This window comes from Excalfactoria chinensis, chromosome 3 (genome assembly GCF_039878825.1).
Source record: "Excalfactoria chinensis isolate bCotChi1 chromosome 3, bCotChi1.hap2, whole genome shotgun sequence".
Taxonomy (NCBI): Eukaryota; Metazoa; Chordata; class Aves; order Galliformes; family Phasianidae; genus Excalfactoria; species Excalfactoria chinensis.
Genome location: NC_092827.1, coordinates 58,961,728 through 58,978,706, shown reverse-complemented (window position 1 = coordinate 58,978,706; position 16,979 = coordinate 58,961,728). Strand labels below are relative to the sequence as shown.

At 36.5% G+C, this 16,979-nt stretch overlaps 1 protein-coding gene across 1 annotated transcript in view; it reads left to right on the top strand.

Annotated features, from left to right (window-relative positions):
- ESR1 (estrogen receptor 1) overlaps positions 1 to 16,979 on the top strand; it is a 178,834-nt gene that overhangs the window by 22,252 nt on the left and 139,603 nt on the right. The window lies entirely within an intron of this gene.

The following is a 16,979-nucleotide window of genomic DNA, read 5'->3' as shown; positions in this document are numbered from 1 at the left end:
CATAGTGGTGACAATGGAAATGCTTAGAAGTTGTTTTTTTGTTGTTTTGACTTTTTTCTTTTTCTAACGTTACTTTTCCTTACTATGTTCCTTTTTTCCTGTATCCTGCAATGTAGATGGGAAGCCTAAGAAAGCAATTGAAAACAAAAGAAATGCATTCCAAACATTGCCTGAAGTTCATTTTGAGTTTAATAGGGAATATTTCAAGTGTAATAGTATTTTGTTTAACGTGTGCTATAGATATTGTCGACAGTCCTGTGCTGCAGTTCTGAAAGATAGATATGACACCCCCTGAGCCCTCAGCTAAAAATGATTGGTTTGGTTGAAGGAAAATAGTAAAAGAGTGTTCTGAAATTACAGTCAGGTTCTAGACAGTTGGCTAATGCTTAATGTTGAAAGGATTTAATTCAGTCAATGGGCAGTCATGTACACAGAGCAGTGTATCGTTTCTGAGAGCTTATGAATGAAGTGGAATACTGTATTTTGATCTCAGCATATGTCAAGCTGTTATTATTCTGTATGATACTTAAATCATGTGTTCATTGTGATTTGTCATATTCTTTTCATTGCAGAGGCTGTTCCTGTTATAGAGTTAGTATTGTCTTTCTGTTTTTTAATAGTGTCTGAACTTTATAGGTAAAATTTGCCTGCTAATTACTAACAAGCAGAGCTTTTGCCTAATTTAACTTTTTTATTTTCTTATTAAACTTGTGAACAAGTGTTTGTGGGGAAAAAACCTTGTGGACTAAGCTGAGATTTCCCTTCATGGCCTCTGACTTGGACCCCATATTGTGTCACTTTTAGGTTCAGAGGCCATTATTGCATATTTTTTTTCTTCATCTGCATGTATGCTGATGATCAGGTATCACACAGAATATGTATCTGTCCGAAACCTTTCTCAGTTCACTTTTAACTTCCTCCTAGTAAACTATATGGTATATAGAAATTTTACTTACTGTTTACACTGAGGAGGGGTGGGGTATGTTAGCTTTTCAGTGTAGCTCCTCCTCTCATCACAGGGGCTGAAAGAAAATAGCATGTTCCAAATTATGTGCTGGCTGACTTGCAGCTACTTAAACACTTGTTGCCTTGCAGTGTCAGAATCACAGCAGCATCCATATGTAAATACTTGACTGAGAAAATGAAAAATTAGAAACTGCTGCTTTCACAATGCATTGTTGATAAAGCATTTGTAGGCAGGAGAGGAAGAGAGCAGTTATACTGCTTAAAAAAAATTAAAAAAAAATATTTGTTTCTTAGGTGGTAAAGCAAGTTCTAAGTCAATTTCATGTATTTGCCTTTGTTTTAAGTGCATGTTGGTGTTGCACAAAGTCTTAACTTCACAGTGATACCCAGAGGTGTGTGTGTGCGAGTCCTCAGTTTAAGAGATGTGCTAATTTCTATGATGACCAGAGAAATTACTTTTTGTTCATTACAAATAATTAAATTAGAGAATCTCTGTTATCGTATCTTTTCTTTCCTTTATTTTACTTGTTTATTTTTCACTTATGCCCAATTGCCTTTGTTTCTTGAAGGTAGCATCAAAACATGTGAGGGCATGTAAGAAAACAGTGAGGATATTTGAACAGTGGCATAGGTTACTCAGGGAGGTTGTGGTGTATCCACTCTTGCACGTACCAGGACACAACAGTATGTGGCCTTGAGCAGCCTGCTGCAAGTGAGCCTGCTTTAAGCAGGAGTTGCACCTGCTTAAAGGGACTACAGATGCCCCTCCCAACCACAGTGATTTCTTGATTCTTGGAAAAAAAAAAACCCACAAAAACAAAACAACTCTGCAGTTTGGAGGGCTAGACAGCACTATTAATTTTAGGAGAGATCAGAAGTCACATGTAAATTTTAATCTTAAAATGACACTCCCATATTTTGGACCTTGTCATTTTGTGGTCTTGCTTCAATCACTAGTCATTCATTCAGAGTCAAAGCTATATGTGTCTTGGCAACTTCTTGTGCACCTGAGACAAGGCAGGTTTTGGTTAGATATTAGGAGGAAGTTTTTCACACAGAGTGTAGTGGCACACTGGAACAGGTTGCCCAAGGAGGTTGTGGATGCCCCATCCCTGGAGGCATTCGAGGATCTCTAGAAGCTGAGGGAGCTTGCAAAGTTGTGTGGAAGGACACAAAATAAGTATTATGGTGGCCCTCAGAGGCCAAAGAGAAATTTAAATCCCCATTCTGCATACTGTATAAGAAATTGTACTCTACAAGCCTTATGAGTGGTACAAGGAAACATGAGATGATTTGGCAATAAATATTAAGTATGAGAACAGTGAAAATTGGAAAGTAAACGTTTGAAAAATACTATTTATTTGCACATATATACAAATGCAAAATGCACTTGCCAAACATTAAAGCACAAAGAGTTCATATAATCTCTCACAGTAATGTATGAGTAGCAGTTTTAAATAAAAATGCCAGAAGGTAGCAACTAGATGTGTGCAATTTTTATCATTTCTGCCATAAAGAGGTAGATGATGCTTTTGTTTAAAAAGTATTTATCTTCATGAGACATACTTACTTTGAAAGCTGTTGCTGACACAAAACTAAAGGAGTATTGCTTTGAATGTGTTGAGATTGGAGCAGAAAATGTAGAAGGGCTCATCTCCAAGGTTAACAAACAGGTTGAGACAGATCCCTGTTTATGAGGATCCAGGTGAGCTGGCTATGCGTGGTGAAAGCTTAGTAGTAGGGGTTGCACTCAGTGACTCAGAAGGGCTTTTCCATTTCTGGCTAAAAGGTATAACTGACATTTATACACAGTAATTTTCCTGAAGAAGTCAGAGTTTGAACTATGAATACATTTTTTGTCACTAAGTTATTTTTCTTTCTTTTTTGAAGGGCGGCACTGTGGGTGAATAGGATAGAGATTTCTATAATGCTTCTTAGATTGATATGAGCATTTGACTTCTGCAAGAATAAAATATGCCCTGTTGTTAATTTCAGTGGAAATTAAAAGAAGTCCCAAGTAGACAAGAACACATCCCAAGGAGCCAATACTTGTAATAGCTTATTCTGGCAACGTTCAGTTTATGCTGAGAGCTAGACTGAGAAGATTTTTAAATAATAAAATGGTATCGAACAATTTGCCAAGGTCCACTATATATCTATATCTATACAGAGAGAGAGAGTTGTATTTGGTGGCTAGAATTAACTTATGGAATCTGAAGAGCTTTTTTATTTAAAACAAACAAACAAACAACCTTTTCATAAAGGAATATAAGTTTAACTACATGATTTCATTTGCAATTTCCTAGGTCCATAATTTGGGTTATTTTCTTTCCCGGTAGTTTCTGTTGTTACCATTACTTACTGCAGAACACAGATGAATGGTTAAAATGATGTGCTTTTATCAGTATATTTTAAGTACATTCTGGAGTCTAAATGGTGAAAGGTGGATAGTCTTTAAAAGGGAAAATAATTTGGACACTTTGTTTTGGAAAATAACCTTGTTATTTTTTTTTCCCCTATTTTTATTAATGTGAAAATGTTGATAATTATACTGATGCTAACTCCTACAAATAATATAAATATAATATAAATATCATTTATCTTGTGTTGCACTAAACTAAAATATTGCATAGAGACAAATAATTTACAAAGAAGTCTGAAATTACGCAGATAATGTTTCACTTTTATTTTTTATTTATTTAAATCCAATCAGATTTCTATGTACAGCTATTAGTGTTGTGTCTATTCAGCTCTAAATAGCTTTCATTCATGTTGTTTTTGGCTCACAACAGTAAAGAAGGTTTATCTGTATGAACTATCAGGTTAGATCTGTCGAGATAGCTTGTGGTGTGTCTTAAGTGTTTGCTTTGTTGTTCATATCCACTATCACAGCTAAACATAAAACCTGTGAGGCCAGAATTGGTTGGGTTTGAATTCCAGCAATTTTCTAAAAAGGCCTTGATTTAAAATCCAAATTAAAACTGAACAATGATCTTCTTCAGATTTTGTTTATTCTCTGAAATCTTTTGGGTATCTTCTGTGAGACTGCTCACAGTTTTGACTTATGTATTCTTCAGATGAAGGTATGAAAAACTGAATGTGCCTTCACAAATAGAATCACTGAGATTTGGTATTTCAGTGATAAAGCAAGAAGCATTTCGTAGCTGGGTCTCATTTTATTAGTGTCACCGTGTTTGTGTTAATGGACTGAAATATTTGTGGGCTTGTCTTGCTGTATTGCTATAAATCAACAACATGCTAATTCCTTCCAAAACACCATAAATTTCAGACTGTATTCCTGCCCAGTATACAAATTTGTCTAGAACCAGTGTGAAGCTGTGTTCTCATCATCCAAAGAAATCATTCAGTTTCTACTTGTACTGTATTTCTGGCTGTGTCAAGAAGTTCCTTGTTCTATTGACACTGATGTCTTGTCTGAATGCTTTTGGTGAGGAGCAATAATATTTCTGTCACAGTCCATCTGATTGCTCTGTTTTGTCAACCTACAGTTTTTCTACAGTTTAAACAGGATTCATTTCAAAGTGATTTTGCTTCTTTTCTTTATCTATTGCATATATTGTTGTGCCCTCGCATTTCAGTGATGTTTCTGAGTCTCTTGGTTCACCGGTTACATGCAGACTTGTATGTGTGCTCACATATGTATGTACACGCACATAGACGAGAACATCAGTGTCACCATGTAAATGAAACTTTGTAATTATATGACATATGAGTTCATAGTTATTTCTTCAACACCTCATTTTCTTGGGTCACCTTTCTCTGACACTATTTGCTATTGCTCACTGGCATGGTTTTGTATGCAGTAGAAAAGTGGAATTAGGAAAAAATTGTGTTGGGAAGGTTGGCACATAGTAGAAGAAAATACTTCATTTTGGACTTTTGGCAAAGGTTTGTCTTTAAAAAAAATATTGATTTGTTTTCTTCCTTTATTTCTTTTCTCTTGAAACCTAGCAACGTGAAGGACATGCTTGTAAAAAGAGGTTCATAAGATTCAAAAAACTTTGCAAATTAGGTGGCGAGTCAGTTATGTTTTCTTTTTTTTTTTTTTTTTTTTTTTTTTTTTTTTTTTTTTTTTCCTCTTTCGTTGAAGAGGAGGAAAAAGCACAAGTTACTAATGCTTCTTCCCTAAGGGGCTTAAACTAAGGCAAGTAAGACAAACCAGCAAGAAAATTTGATCTTTAGTAACTTAAATGATTGAAAACTAGACAAAACATTGGGCAATGAATTATTCTCAAGGCGAAATTATTATGCTTGGGAAATGTATATATTATGAAGTGAGCCAGTATCAGCAGCCTGGTGTTACACAACCTTTCAGCCAACTGTAAAACAGCCAGAGGCTTCTAGTAACAGGCAGACTATTTTCTGCCCTCCCATTTAGATATCAGGGCAGGGTAGGGCCATGCTCTTCTGTCATGGACTTCCTGACAGGTTTCCAGCCATTTTTGACTGCTTCTGTGAATATCTGAGAGTGCTCTGGAGGGACAGCAAGGACTTGCTGTCCCCAGTGGCATATAACTCTACAGGACTGTCTCTATGGTTTACGTACAAATCATGCTTTCCTATGGTGACAGACTGTAGAGAGATGAAGTGTCCAATTAGTCATTTTTGGGTTCAGAGCCTACTGTGTCCCTGTTGGGCTGGGATGCATTTAGGACACCTTTGGAGCAGAGGTTCTGATTTAGTTTACCTAAAAATTTAAAAAAGGGGATGAGGGGAGGGGGAAAAATGTTTTATGCACATTCCAGCTGCTCTATGCACTGCTGGGTGAAATTACTTCAAAGCATCACTACTGCTATGAAGAAAGATAGTAATAGACACAGCTTATTTAATTATCTGGTTACCTTCTCTGTACTACTTAACTGTCACTCATTTGTCTTAGATTTAGGCCTGTTCTTGTGGGTCAAAATAATGCTTGGAAAACACTGGATCATCATATGAGCACCTCCATTTCTACACTTAAATCCACCTCTGCAGTCATTGAAACATTATCAAAGGGAACAAAACAAACAAACAAAACAAACAAAACCAGACATATTGGATACATTCTTTCCCTTTTGAAAATGTCTTAAATCTAATTATTCTTCTGCTGATAGAAGGCTTGAGTGATTGTTAGTTAACTCCAACGGCTGAGATGTTGTTAGCTACACTCAGGCTTCCCATACACACATCAACTCAATTTCTTTCATCTAAGGAGGAAAGGAGAAACTTGTTTCAGAATAGGTAACGCATGAGGACTTACTTTTGCATAGATAAAAATTACAGAGCATCCTCTTTGTGCTGGTAAGTTTTGGCCTTAGCTTCACTCATAGAATCCAGAGTAAATCAGGCATCTAACCCAGTGCTGAGCTGTCATAGCAACCAGATTGTGTAATTTGTTCACAGTACTTACCCATGTTTATCTCAATGCCCAGCTAGGCTGTTTTTCCTCTCATGGACAGGCTGATCTAGAGCTTCACTCCTTTAGCAACTAAGAGTCTTGTAATTCCATTCTGAAAATGTTTGCAATTACAACTGTCTTTCTTGTGTTTCTGTTCAATGTTGTTTTTATCAGAAGTGGGTTTTTTGTTGTTGTTGTTTTTAATTTAAGCCAAGTAACTAAAATTTTTAGCCACTGTTTAATATACTCTTCAGTCTTAAGATCTTTATTGAACTCCAGCTGCCATTTTATCACTCAATATTGTGAAATCCTTTTTCAATTCGTTGCAGATGATCTTCACCCTTACTACCCTTCATATTGTCAGCAAACCTAGCTGTATCACTATTCACCCCCCTATTTTTCAGGTCACTTATGAGAATATTAAACAACAGAGGCATTAGCAGAAAGACTTCTCCACTAAAAAGACCTAACTGTTACTATTAGCTTTTGTGCTCTACCTCTCAGCCAGTTATTTAGCCCCATGTTGCCTTTCTGAGGCATTTCAGTTGCTGTGAGAGCCCTGAGAGACAAAGCTGTTTGATCTACTTAAGAAGATCCAAATAAATTTAGTTTCTTTTCATGTTTGTATTGACTGTAGAATTAACATACTTTTAGAGGATTTTCCACAATGACTTTTCAAATTTTGTATTTAAGGAGGCTCTTGTTATTTGTAGCAGTTCCTGTTAAATCATCCAGTGTAGGTGTCTTGCCTAACCTAAGCTAACTTAAATTTACCTCTTCCTCCACTTTCCCATACCCTTTTCAGATCTGGACATCTATTTTGTCTTCTTCCTGTCCTCCAATACTGAGAATTACATTCTTGAATTCCTTTACATCTCACCAGTTTGTCCTGATAACTTATTTTTCTCTTTGTTGATTTTTCTGTAACATCTTTTACAGACACCTTAATGTTCAGATAGATATTTCAGCAGCCACCCTTAAGGACAGCCCTGTTATGAGAATTTCTTTCCAGGTCCTTTCTATGAACCTGGATGCAAAAACTTCATTTAATTTTTCTGCCATAGCCTGATTCTCTCAGTGCTCCTTTTACACCTTTGTGTCTCAGACCTCTAGACACTCTGGCAATCTGCCAGATCTTGATGTACTTTAAAAATACAAAAAGCCTTGCAAGCTGTTTCTCAAACCTTTTTGGTTTGTCGTATTGCATTTATACATTTAGTCTCCAGAACTTTTATCTTCTGTTGTCTTCACGAAGACAACAACTTCAGTTTTTCTAAAGAACTGCTTCAAGTAAATTCCCTGTGTTGCTGATTAACTGTGTTGCTTTTCCATATTTTCTTCTCATCACTCAGTATATTCTGTTTACAACCTGAAAGCACTTGGCTTTTTTGTCTACTTGTTAGTTCCTTTACAACTACTTCTTTATGTCTAGGCAGTTCCTATTTTTTAAATCATGGTATTTTCACTCATTTGTTGGCTTTGCTTGCTCCTACCAAGAAGTTTAATTGAAGAGCTTTGTGAGAAATTGAGTCATTAAAAATTAGCTTTTTGGTAGCAAAAATTCAACATACTTGGCAATGTCAAGTTAATATATCTTTGTCTTGCTGATTAACTGTTTAGCTGCACCATGAAATATTTATTAACAGTCTAAAGGTTTTATTTTCTAGTCATGCCCAAACTTTGTATTTACTTGCTTGTATGGGAACAGTTGGTGATACCAACATTGTTAATTTGCCTCTGAGGTTTTTAGAGTATAGACACAATCATCACCTAATGTTTATTCAGAGGAATCAGGAATAGAAAAAAAATAATTAGTGTTCCCATTTGTGTCGCTCTCAATGCTGAGTTGTTTTAATGTTCTAGCATTTTAAGAGTGCCACCAGAGCTTTTCTGACCTGTTTTCCCCTTAAAATAGTGTTTACACACTAAAACACAGCTGAATATCTTCCTCTGCTAAGTAGATTGTTTCAAAAGCTACACTTAGTTTCTCATCTAAGTGTATCTTTGTAAGTTGTATTCCTTCTTAATATGCCTTGCTAGCATTCTTGATTGCTGATGTGTTGCTAGCACATGTGTTTTTCTGAAAATGTCTGATCTGACAATATCTTTCTCATCTCTGTGATGTCCGGGTTACTGTATTTGATTCTGCATATTTGAAAAACGTGTAGCCAAAGTGGGGGGATGGGGAAGGGGGAGGGGGGAAGAAGGAAAGAAAGGAAAAAGGGTCAACTTTCTCTTGCACTTGCAACCATCTGTAGAAACTGGTAAAGTTTCAGCCTGAGTCAGAAAACTTTGAGTGGCAGCAATGCTCAGAGTCTTCACATAGTTGTGGGTTGCAGTCTATCCCAAACGTGCATCTCTCCTCTTGGCTGTAATTCCTCCTGGCATCTGAATGCTGGGGGAATTTGCAAGGGGAGCATCAAGGAATGCATCTTCAGCCTGCTCTAGCATTTGCCTTATTCCCACGTGTGTACAGTCCTGTTTTCAGAGCTTATGTAGCTGAACAGAGCTACTCTGACTGGGCTGACTTCTTGAGTAGTACAGACTGTGGGATCTTTCAGGATTATTTTCTGCTTGCGATCATGTATATTTTAGGAAAGAAACTCTGTGTCTTTGTAAAGCTACTTTAAATCAGGCAAGAAGTTTTCCAGTCCTTAATTATCTGTAATGTTAAAATGTGTTATTTCTTTCTGGCCTTGTTTTATTGTCCCAATAGAAGCTGTATGGCAATATGAAATAGAAGAAGAAGAAATATGAATAGCAGCTCATACTCAGCTACCTGATGTACTCTAGGTTCTCTTCACCCTTTTCTCCTCAGGACAGAGAACTATGCAAGAGTTTGTTTTTTTTCCCCCCCCTATATGTATGCTTTTGTTTTCAGCTGTAACAGGTTGTTCACCTGAAGGCAGGTTATATAACAGTCCAGGTTGTTTTGCAGTGATAAAAGTGTTTTTTAATTTTCCGGATATTTTGTTTTTCTGCCCATCAGGTTAGCAATTCTATTAGTCCTGCATTCATGACACTGAAGAAAATACAAAATAGCTTAACTGCCAAAAACAACCTCTGAATCACAGTAGGATGTGCTTGGTATTAGATGTTTATTCATTCACAAGTGCATTTTTCTAATCTAATAAGCAGTTTTCATTCATTTTAATATATAGCAATTTGTTCTTTTTCATACTTCAACCTTAAGCAAATGGTCTGTTTTTTTTTTTTTTTTTTTTTTTTTTTTTTATCAAATGCATTACAGTAGCTACATAACGTGATGCTGTTGCTCTCATCAATCAAATATAATGAATTAATAGATCTTTTGTTAGTTTATATATAGTGTGTATACGTATAATGAGGCATAGCATTTTATTGCATTGTAGCTTCCCAGCAGATCGTGAAGTATGCTTTAAGAGTTTTCACATGCCATTCATATTTTCTAGGCAAATGCTTGCTCTCAAATGGTTTTAGTTCTAGTTGTTTTCATATCTGTGAATCTATTACTTCTAAGAAGAGGGTGTATGTGTATATAACTAGTTTGGACATGAATGTTTACACATCATTGCAGTCAAATGGTTATCAGTTGTTATTTTTATGATTTTAAGCTTTTCTGTTGTACAACTATCTGCTTCCTTTGTCAAATGATATCCTTATAGTGGATCCAGCAATTTTTCATTTGAGAAATTATTGTGTATAATCTGTAGTATATCCAAAGATTCATTAATAGGGATAACACATATTCCTTGCAAGAAGGCACCCTGTGACAAGAATGGCTCTTATTCTATTTAGCTTAACTCCAGTCTTCTGCTGACATTTTTCTGATTCATAGAATCATAGAATGGGTTGGGTTAGAAGGGACCTCAAGGATCCTCAAGCTTCAACCCCCCTGCCATAGGCAGGGCCACCAACCTTCATATCTAATACTAGATCAGGCTGCCCAGGGCCCTATCAAACATGGTCTTCATCACCTCCAGGGACGGGGCATCTACAACCTCTCTGGGCAGCCTGTGCCAGCACCTCACCACTCTCTTGGTAAAGAACTTCCCCCTGATATCCAACCTAAATCTTCTTTCCTTCAACTTAAAACCATTTCCCCTTGTCTTGCCATTATCTACCCTTGTAAAGAGTTGGCTCCCCTCCTGTTTGTAGGCTCCCTTTAGGTACTGGAAGGCTGCAATGAGGTCACACTGCAGCCTTCTCTTCTCCAGACTGAACAAGCCCAGTTCCCTCAGCCTGTCTTTGCAGGGGAGGTGTTCCAGCCCTCTAATAATCTTTGTGGCCCTCCTCTGTACCTTCTCCAACAGCTCCCTGTCTTTCTTGTATTGAGGGCCCAGACCTGGACACAGTACTCCAGATGGGGCCTCACGAGGGCAGAAGAGGGGGACAATCAGGATACAATTTGCTTTCTGAGCTGCAAGAGCAAACTGCTGGGTCATGTTTAGTTTTTCATACATCAGGACCCCCAAGTCCTTCTCTTCCTTGAGATATTATTGCTCTTTGATTTGTTAGACATCTTTCCATTTTTTTTTTATTTTTTTTTTTTAATTGATAGGTCTAGCTAAGTATATTGTTAAATTTATTTGTTCTATTCTTTATATATTTTGTAACATACTTGAAGTAACATAAGAGCTTTTCTGGATCTAGGCCCTAGTCTCTGTTACTTTTTATGACCCCTTTCATTTTGTTTTTCACTTTCCTATCACTCATTCTTCATTTTTATTATTTCTTAACCTTGTCTACACAAACCACATCTCCCTTACTCAGTTTCCTTTCTGGGCTTCTCTCTTCTCAACCCTTCCTTTCTCAGTCTTTTCCATCTCTCCTAACAGTTTTAGCTCTGAATAATTACTGTATCAGCATTACTATTCTTGACGTTGCATTTGCTTTCCATGTCTTATTAAGCAGCCAATTGCATGTAGGAAATGTCTGAAATTTTGAGGGAATGTGTGCGTGAAAAGAATATTAGGAATGCAGTTATTAAGACCAATGCTTTTCATTCTTATTTCTGGTATAAATTCTGGGTTACAGTAATGGAGTTAAACAGACCTCTGGATACAATGATTGAGAATGTTTTTCTGATCTGTTCCCTTTCCTTTCATGAAACTCTTGAGGCTGCTACCCAAAAAAGCTGCCACTGGAGATGTGAAAAAATGCTATGACTGAAATGAAGAACTAATATCAAATGCAGTCACTGATCTGCATTTTTAGAGATAATAGATTCTTACAAAATCATTGACCCTCATGAACTTTAAGCTGTGAACCTTAACACCATTTCGTAAATGAGAGCAATGACATTACTTTCTTCTTGATGACAGCTTATTTTCCTTCTCTTTCTTCTTTTGTTCTTCCTCTCTTTTCTCTTACTTCCTCATCTCTTCTTCTTCCTTCCCTTCCTCAAAACAGAGCTGTTCTCTTCATCTTAGCATGGCTGTTAAATTGAAATGGCAAAATAAGTCATCTTTCCCAACTGCCTGTTAACTGCAGAAGATATTAGCCAGTTCTGAGTGTCATTATTTAAAGTAAAAAAAAAAAAGTTATGAAAGAAGATGGTTGTTTGGTTTCAGCAGCTTTCTTCATTTTTGCTTGGGAATGAAAACAGGAAAATTTTAAGTTCTGTTGCTGATATGTATTTGAACCAACGTATTTGTTCTCTTAGTTGATCCAGATGTTTCAGTCTGTGAGGAGAAGAAACCTCCCTTGTGCATGTGTAATGTTTTGCTCTGTGCTTGACCTGTGGGTCAGTTTACAAGGTAACATAATGCACAGACTAATGAACCTGCCTGGGCCTCCTCCGCTCCAGCAAAGCCTGCTGGCAAGTCCTTTTGTTCTGCAGAACATGGCAAGTGCTAGTAAAGAGAACTTCAAGTAAGGCTGCCTAAAGAAACATTATCTTGGTACTGTTTTTTCCCCTGAAGGTAGGGGACAGTGAAAGAGGAATTTAGCTCAGCTGAACTACTGCAAGCATTACTGTCAACATGCCCAGGCAGTACACACGCTAGCTTGGCATAGTCTGGAAGGCATATTTAGTTATGTTGTAGTAAGCTGCATTGCTCAAGGTGGAACATTATTGGTTGTGTTTTTCCATATTTCCTCTCCAGTGTATACTTGCAGTTATACTACCTGCTTCAGGAGAAAACTCATAATGTTTACTCCCTTTGCTGATGGATTCTACTCTGGCTAATCATCATCATTACGTTTTCCTTTCTAATTTTCTTCTCGCTGGCACCATTTGCTTCATGTTTTATTCTCTCTTCTTTCGCCATGATTTAGTCTCTTCTCTGTCCATACATTTTTTCTGCAGCTTCTCAGATGGTGATGTTGCTGGTAAAGCTTCATTGTCTGTCCCATGTGGTAGCTCCATGCATGCGTACTGCTCCCCATTTCCTTCATGGAAGGTCCTTACTGACAGGGTCTACTGATGTAGAAACCATGTAGAGTTCTTCCTAGAGCATGCAGCTACCAGCTCCATCATATGTGCAACAAACTTGAGCACAGAAAGATTTATACTCACTGCCTTGATCAGGAAGGAGAAGCAAAGCCAGCGTTGCAGACTTGAATGGAGCAAGAAACATTATTTTGTTTTGTTTTGTTTTGTTTTCTTCCATTTCTTTGTCTTTTTGAAGAATTGCTTCATTTTCTGTCCAAACCAAAACTGCAAAATACTTAGGCTTCATTCTGTAATGAACATCTTCATATACATGTGCATTTATATTAATATTAATGTTTATAAAGAACATAGAAATAGTGTCATACATCAGGATGTTCATATTGTAGAGACTTTGGTTCTTCCACCCACTCTCTTCTCCCAGCTTCTTTCCTTTTAGATCTGAATGTTTATTTTGCTTTTGCTTTGAATAGTATTGCAGACAGTGAAGACATTTAGATTCATGAACATGTGAGCTTTTTCAGATTATTCTTTGTATGGGCAGGGAAGGAGGGTTTCATAACATACTCAAATGACTTAGTTCACTCCACAACAGCTTGTTTCTTTCAAAGGTGATTGGAAAGTTATTGGTATGAAGAACTGGAGTGATTATAAATTATAATCTGGCAAATGTTATGCATGCTCTCTTCTCATGTTTCTTACTTTCTTATATTTCTAAGTAAACCTGCCACAGCTGAAAAATAAGAAATAATGAGAGTACAAAAACAGAGAGGTGGAAGAAACACTTCCTTACTATGGAGTTTGGAGTTACTATAATACTTGCACTTTTTGTACTGAGTGAAAAGAAATGTTTTATTTGGGAAGGAGATAAAGTAGGTGAAAATATAATCAGGACAGAAAACTGGAGAAGGCAGAAATATTAAAGGAGGGGTTAGTCAACTATTGGAAAAAATGCAATTCTCCAGGTTGTTTTCAAGGAGGAGATGATCTTAAAAAATAAATATATTCAGAAAAACAGATCATTGTACTAATTTCTTTAAGTGAGCAGTGTATAGAAAGAAGATCAATTACCTGACAGCAACGTAGGACTCAGAAATAAATTATCCTGAGTCTGTTTCACATCCACGGATTATGTTTGCTCTTTATCACTCCTAACCCACTGCCCATTCATTGTAATTCTGACTCTGTTGGTAACTTCTGCTGGGACATCTGGAAGCCTTCCCCATGGTGGTGCTGCTTCTAGCTCAGGCAAGTGTTCTACTAGATGACCAGGAAATGCCGTAATTGATTGTCTTGGTTTTGTGGTGTTGCTGTCAATATTCTGATGTAGAATATTGACAGCAACACCACAAAACCATGACATTGATAAATGTTGCTAGATTCTTGAAACCATGTTGATAGTGTAGTAGTATGAAATAACGATGTCTATAACTGGGCACAGTTATTTTATTCACAGACTTTTCCTTGAATGTTTTAACAATATGTCTTTATTTTTATCTTTAAAAGACTCTACTTAAAAATATTTTGAGTTGTTTGAAAAACATCTTCTGTGCCAAACTCCTCTTAAGATGAAAGCGCCCTTAATGCACATTGCGTTTTTATTTCAGACTGTCTTTCCCTTCACTCCAGCCCCTCACCCCCTCTTTTATTTTTTACCTCTTTTCTCTTGCTTGTTCACTTATCTGAGTCCCCTTAGCAACATCTTTCAGTAATGGAAAAATAGCAGTGCTTTCTGTAGTCTCACTATTTGAATCGGAAATGAAATTTACTCGGTCAAACATTTAGCTTTTCTGTCCTACTATTCCTTCTATCATCCTGAACACTAAGTATTGTGCATTAGGGAGACTTACAGATTATTAATTTGTGTTTCTCATAGTTATTGCAATGTCAAGTGGAAGGAGGAATGTGTAAAAATAGTCATCTGCGTATGATAGGATTGTTGTCTCTGGACTGGAGGAAGAAAGTGTCTTATATTTTGTACAGAGGCATATTATGGACTGCAGTCTCCAGAGAAACTGCTTTGTAGAGTTCCCCTAGAGAGACAAGAGACATAATGGAAATTTACCATGATCTCATTTTGCTCAAAAAGGATTCACTGTAAGAAATGTATTGTCAAGTTTACGAGGAGAAAAAAAAAAAAAAAAAAAAAGTAATAATAATAAAAAAAATCCCTGACTTCTGGAGGCCAGGGGGTGCTATAGGTATATGCATTATAATCTCTGTGGGTTTAGTAGCAAGTACAGAGAGCTGTTGTTTTTTTAGGTTTATTGTTGTTCTGAATTCTGTTTTGTATTTTAAACAAATTCAGCAGGAAAATTTGTCTGTGTATATGCATGTTTTGATTAGCTTTAGAAGGGTCATAGGGTTTCTTGTATGTTTTGTGTATACCCATCTTATCTGACAAAGAGAACAGGTACACGAGGCTCAGACCTGGGAAACGAATCTCATGCCAATAACACAGTTTATTTGGCTAAGGAGAGAGAACTTGCTGTATGGAATGAAATGAGGAATGGAAATTTTGTTTCTCAGATACAGCTCACATATGAAGAGGTGTAAGTTTAAAAAAAAAATAAAAAAAAAATATATGTATATATATATACACACACATGTAAGATACATTGTTTTCACAGTGGGGAGATTTTCTCCTGCTCCTGTAATTCATTCATACACAAGCTACAAGGAAATGTATGAGAAGTATCAGTTTTTCAAAAGTTGATGATCTAGCTATGTATTAATTCACATAGCATGAGTGTGAAAGAGACATCAGTAAATGCCCACATATCATATTTGGTTTTGTGTGTTAGCCTCTGGTGAACTAATAATTGATTAGATAGATAACTGGGAAGTAAGCTCAGTTCCAAGCTGTATTAAACACCAAAATGTTTTTCTAGAAGTGGTTATTTGAGATTGCACAAATTCAATCGTGAACCATAGTCTCTAATTACCTTTTCATCATAATTTCTGACTACCTGTTCTACAAAACTATGTTATTTTACTAACTATTGCAAAATATTATATCTGATGTGAAAAAGGCTCGTAAAATAATAATTTCTTTATTTCCCTCTTCCAAAAATATAGAATTAAATGCACACATTATTCCTGTCTTCTGTGTAGCCCAAGGATATGGTTTATAAAAGCCTTTAATATATATGTATTTTGTGTGTATATGCCTGTGTGTGAATTACACAGGGGTTTTCAGATTGTTGTTTTGTTTCTGAGATATCTTGGCAGACTTGTATGCCTTTCACACGCACTTGTAAATCATTTCAGTTGTGAAGGAGGTTTTGGTTTTGATTTGATTTATATATATATACATATTTATATATATATAAAGTTTAAAAATGAATGGACTACAACCAGAAAGACTACATGCAAGGTCTATGAATATTGATATTGCAGGAAAACAAGGAAGACAGTGGTTTCAAATTATGATGAGTCTGACAGCAATCCTGACTTGAACTTCCTGCCCTGCTTTCAGTGATTCTCACAGTTATTGTGTCATCCCTACATTTGTGCTGACCCCATTGAATCAGGCTGTACCACATATACTGAAAAAAGTTTTTCTGGTCTGACTGAAGGGGTTGGTTTGAATTTAGGAAGGAGATGTGAGAAACTGGAAAGTCAAGTATCCTGTAAGCAATATGAAGAGAAACTACATTGTCTAAATCCCACCTTGTGCTCTGCTTCAAGTGAGCAACCTGAAGTCCCATTGAAGACAGTGGCTTTCAGAATGCATTGAAAGGCACTGACCATGGCGTTGTGGGTTCAAGACAGGCAATTCAAGATAGATCACAGTTGCACACCACATTATTTAGTCTAACACACAACTGTTCTTCATGTATGGGTTTCCTTTTAGTCTGCATATTTCTTATTAACCTATTCATTCCATGAGTAGTCCTAGACTGATGCAGCAATGACTGAAGAAATGGCTATGGAGAGGGGTTTTGACCTGAAGCCATTATCTAAGACTATGAAGAGTTTCTATTTGATGTACAAAGCAAATATATGGGCCTGATTTTGGAAAAAGGGACTTCTCCTGTGCAAATTTTGATCTTTGATGGCTGCGTATGTCCTTTTACTCTGAAGGCAATCAGTATAACTCATGTTCTGTGCCACAATTTAACTCTGGAGTTTGAAAGGAAATTACTTTTTCAAAATCCTCTACTAGACAGACTATATTAATTGCCATTATGTCTCTTTTGAAGAGTTGACTTTAAGTCACCACAATTTACCTAAAAGTTA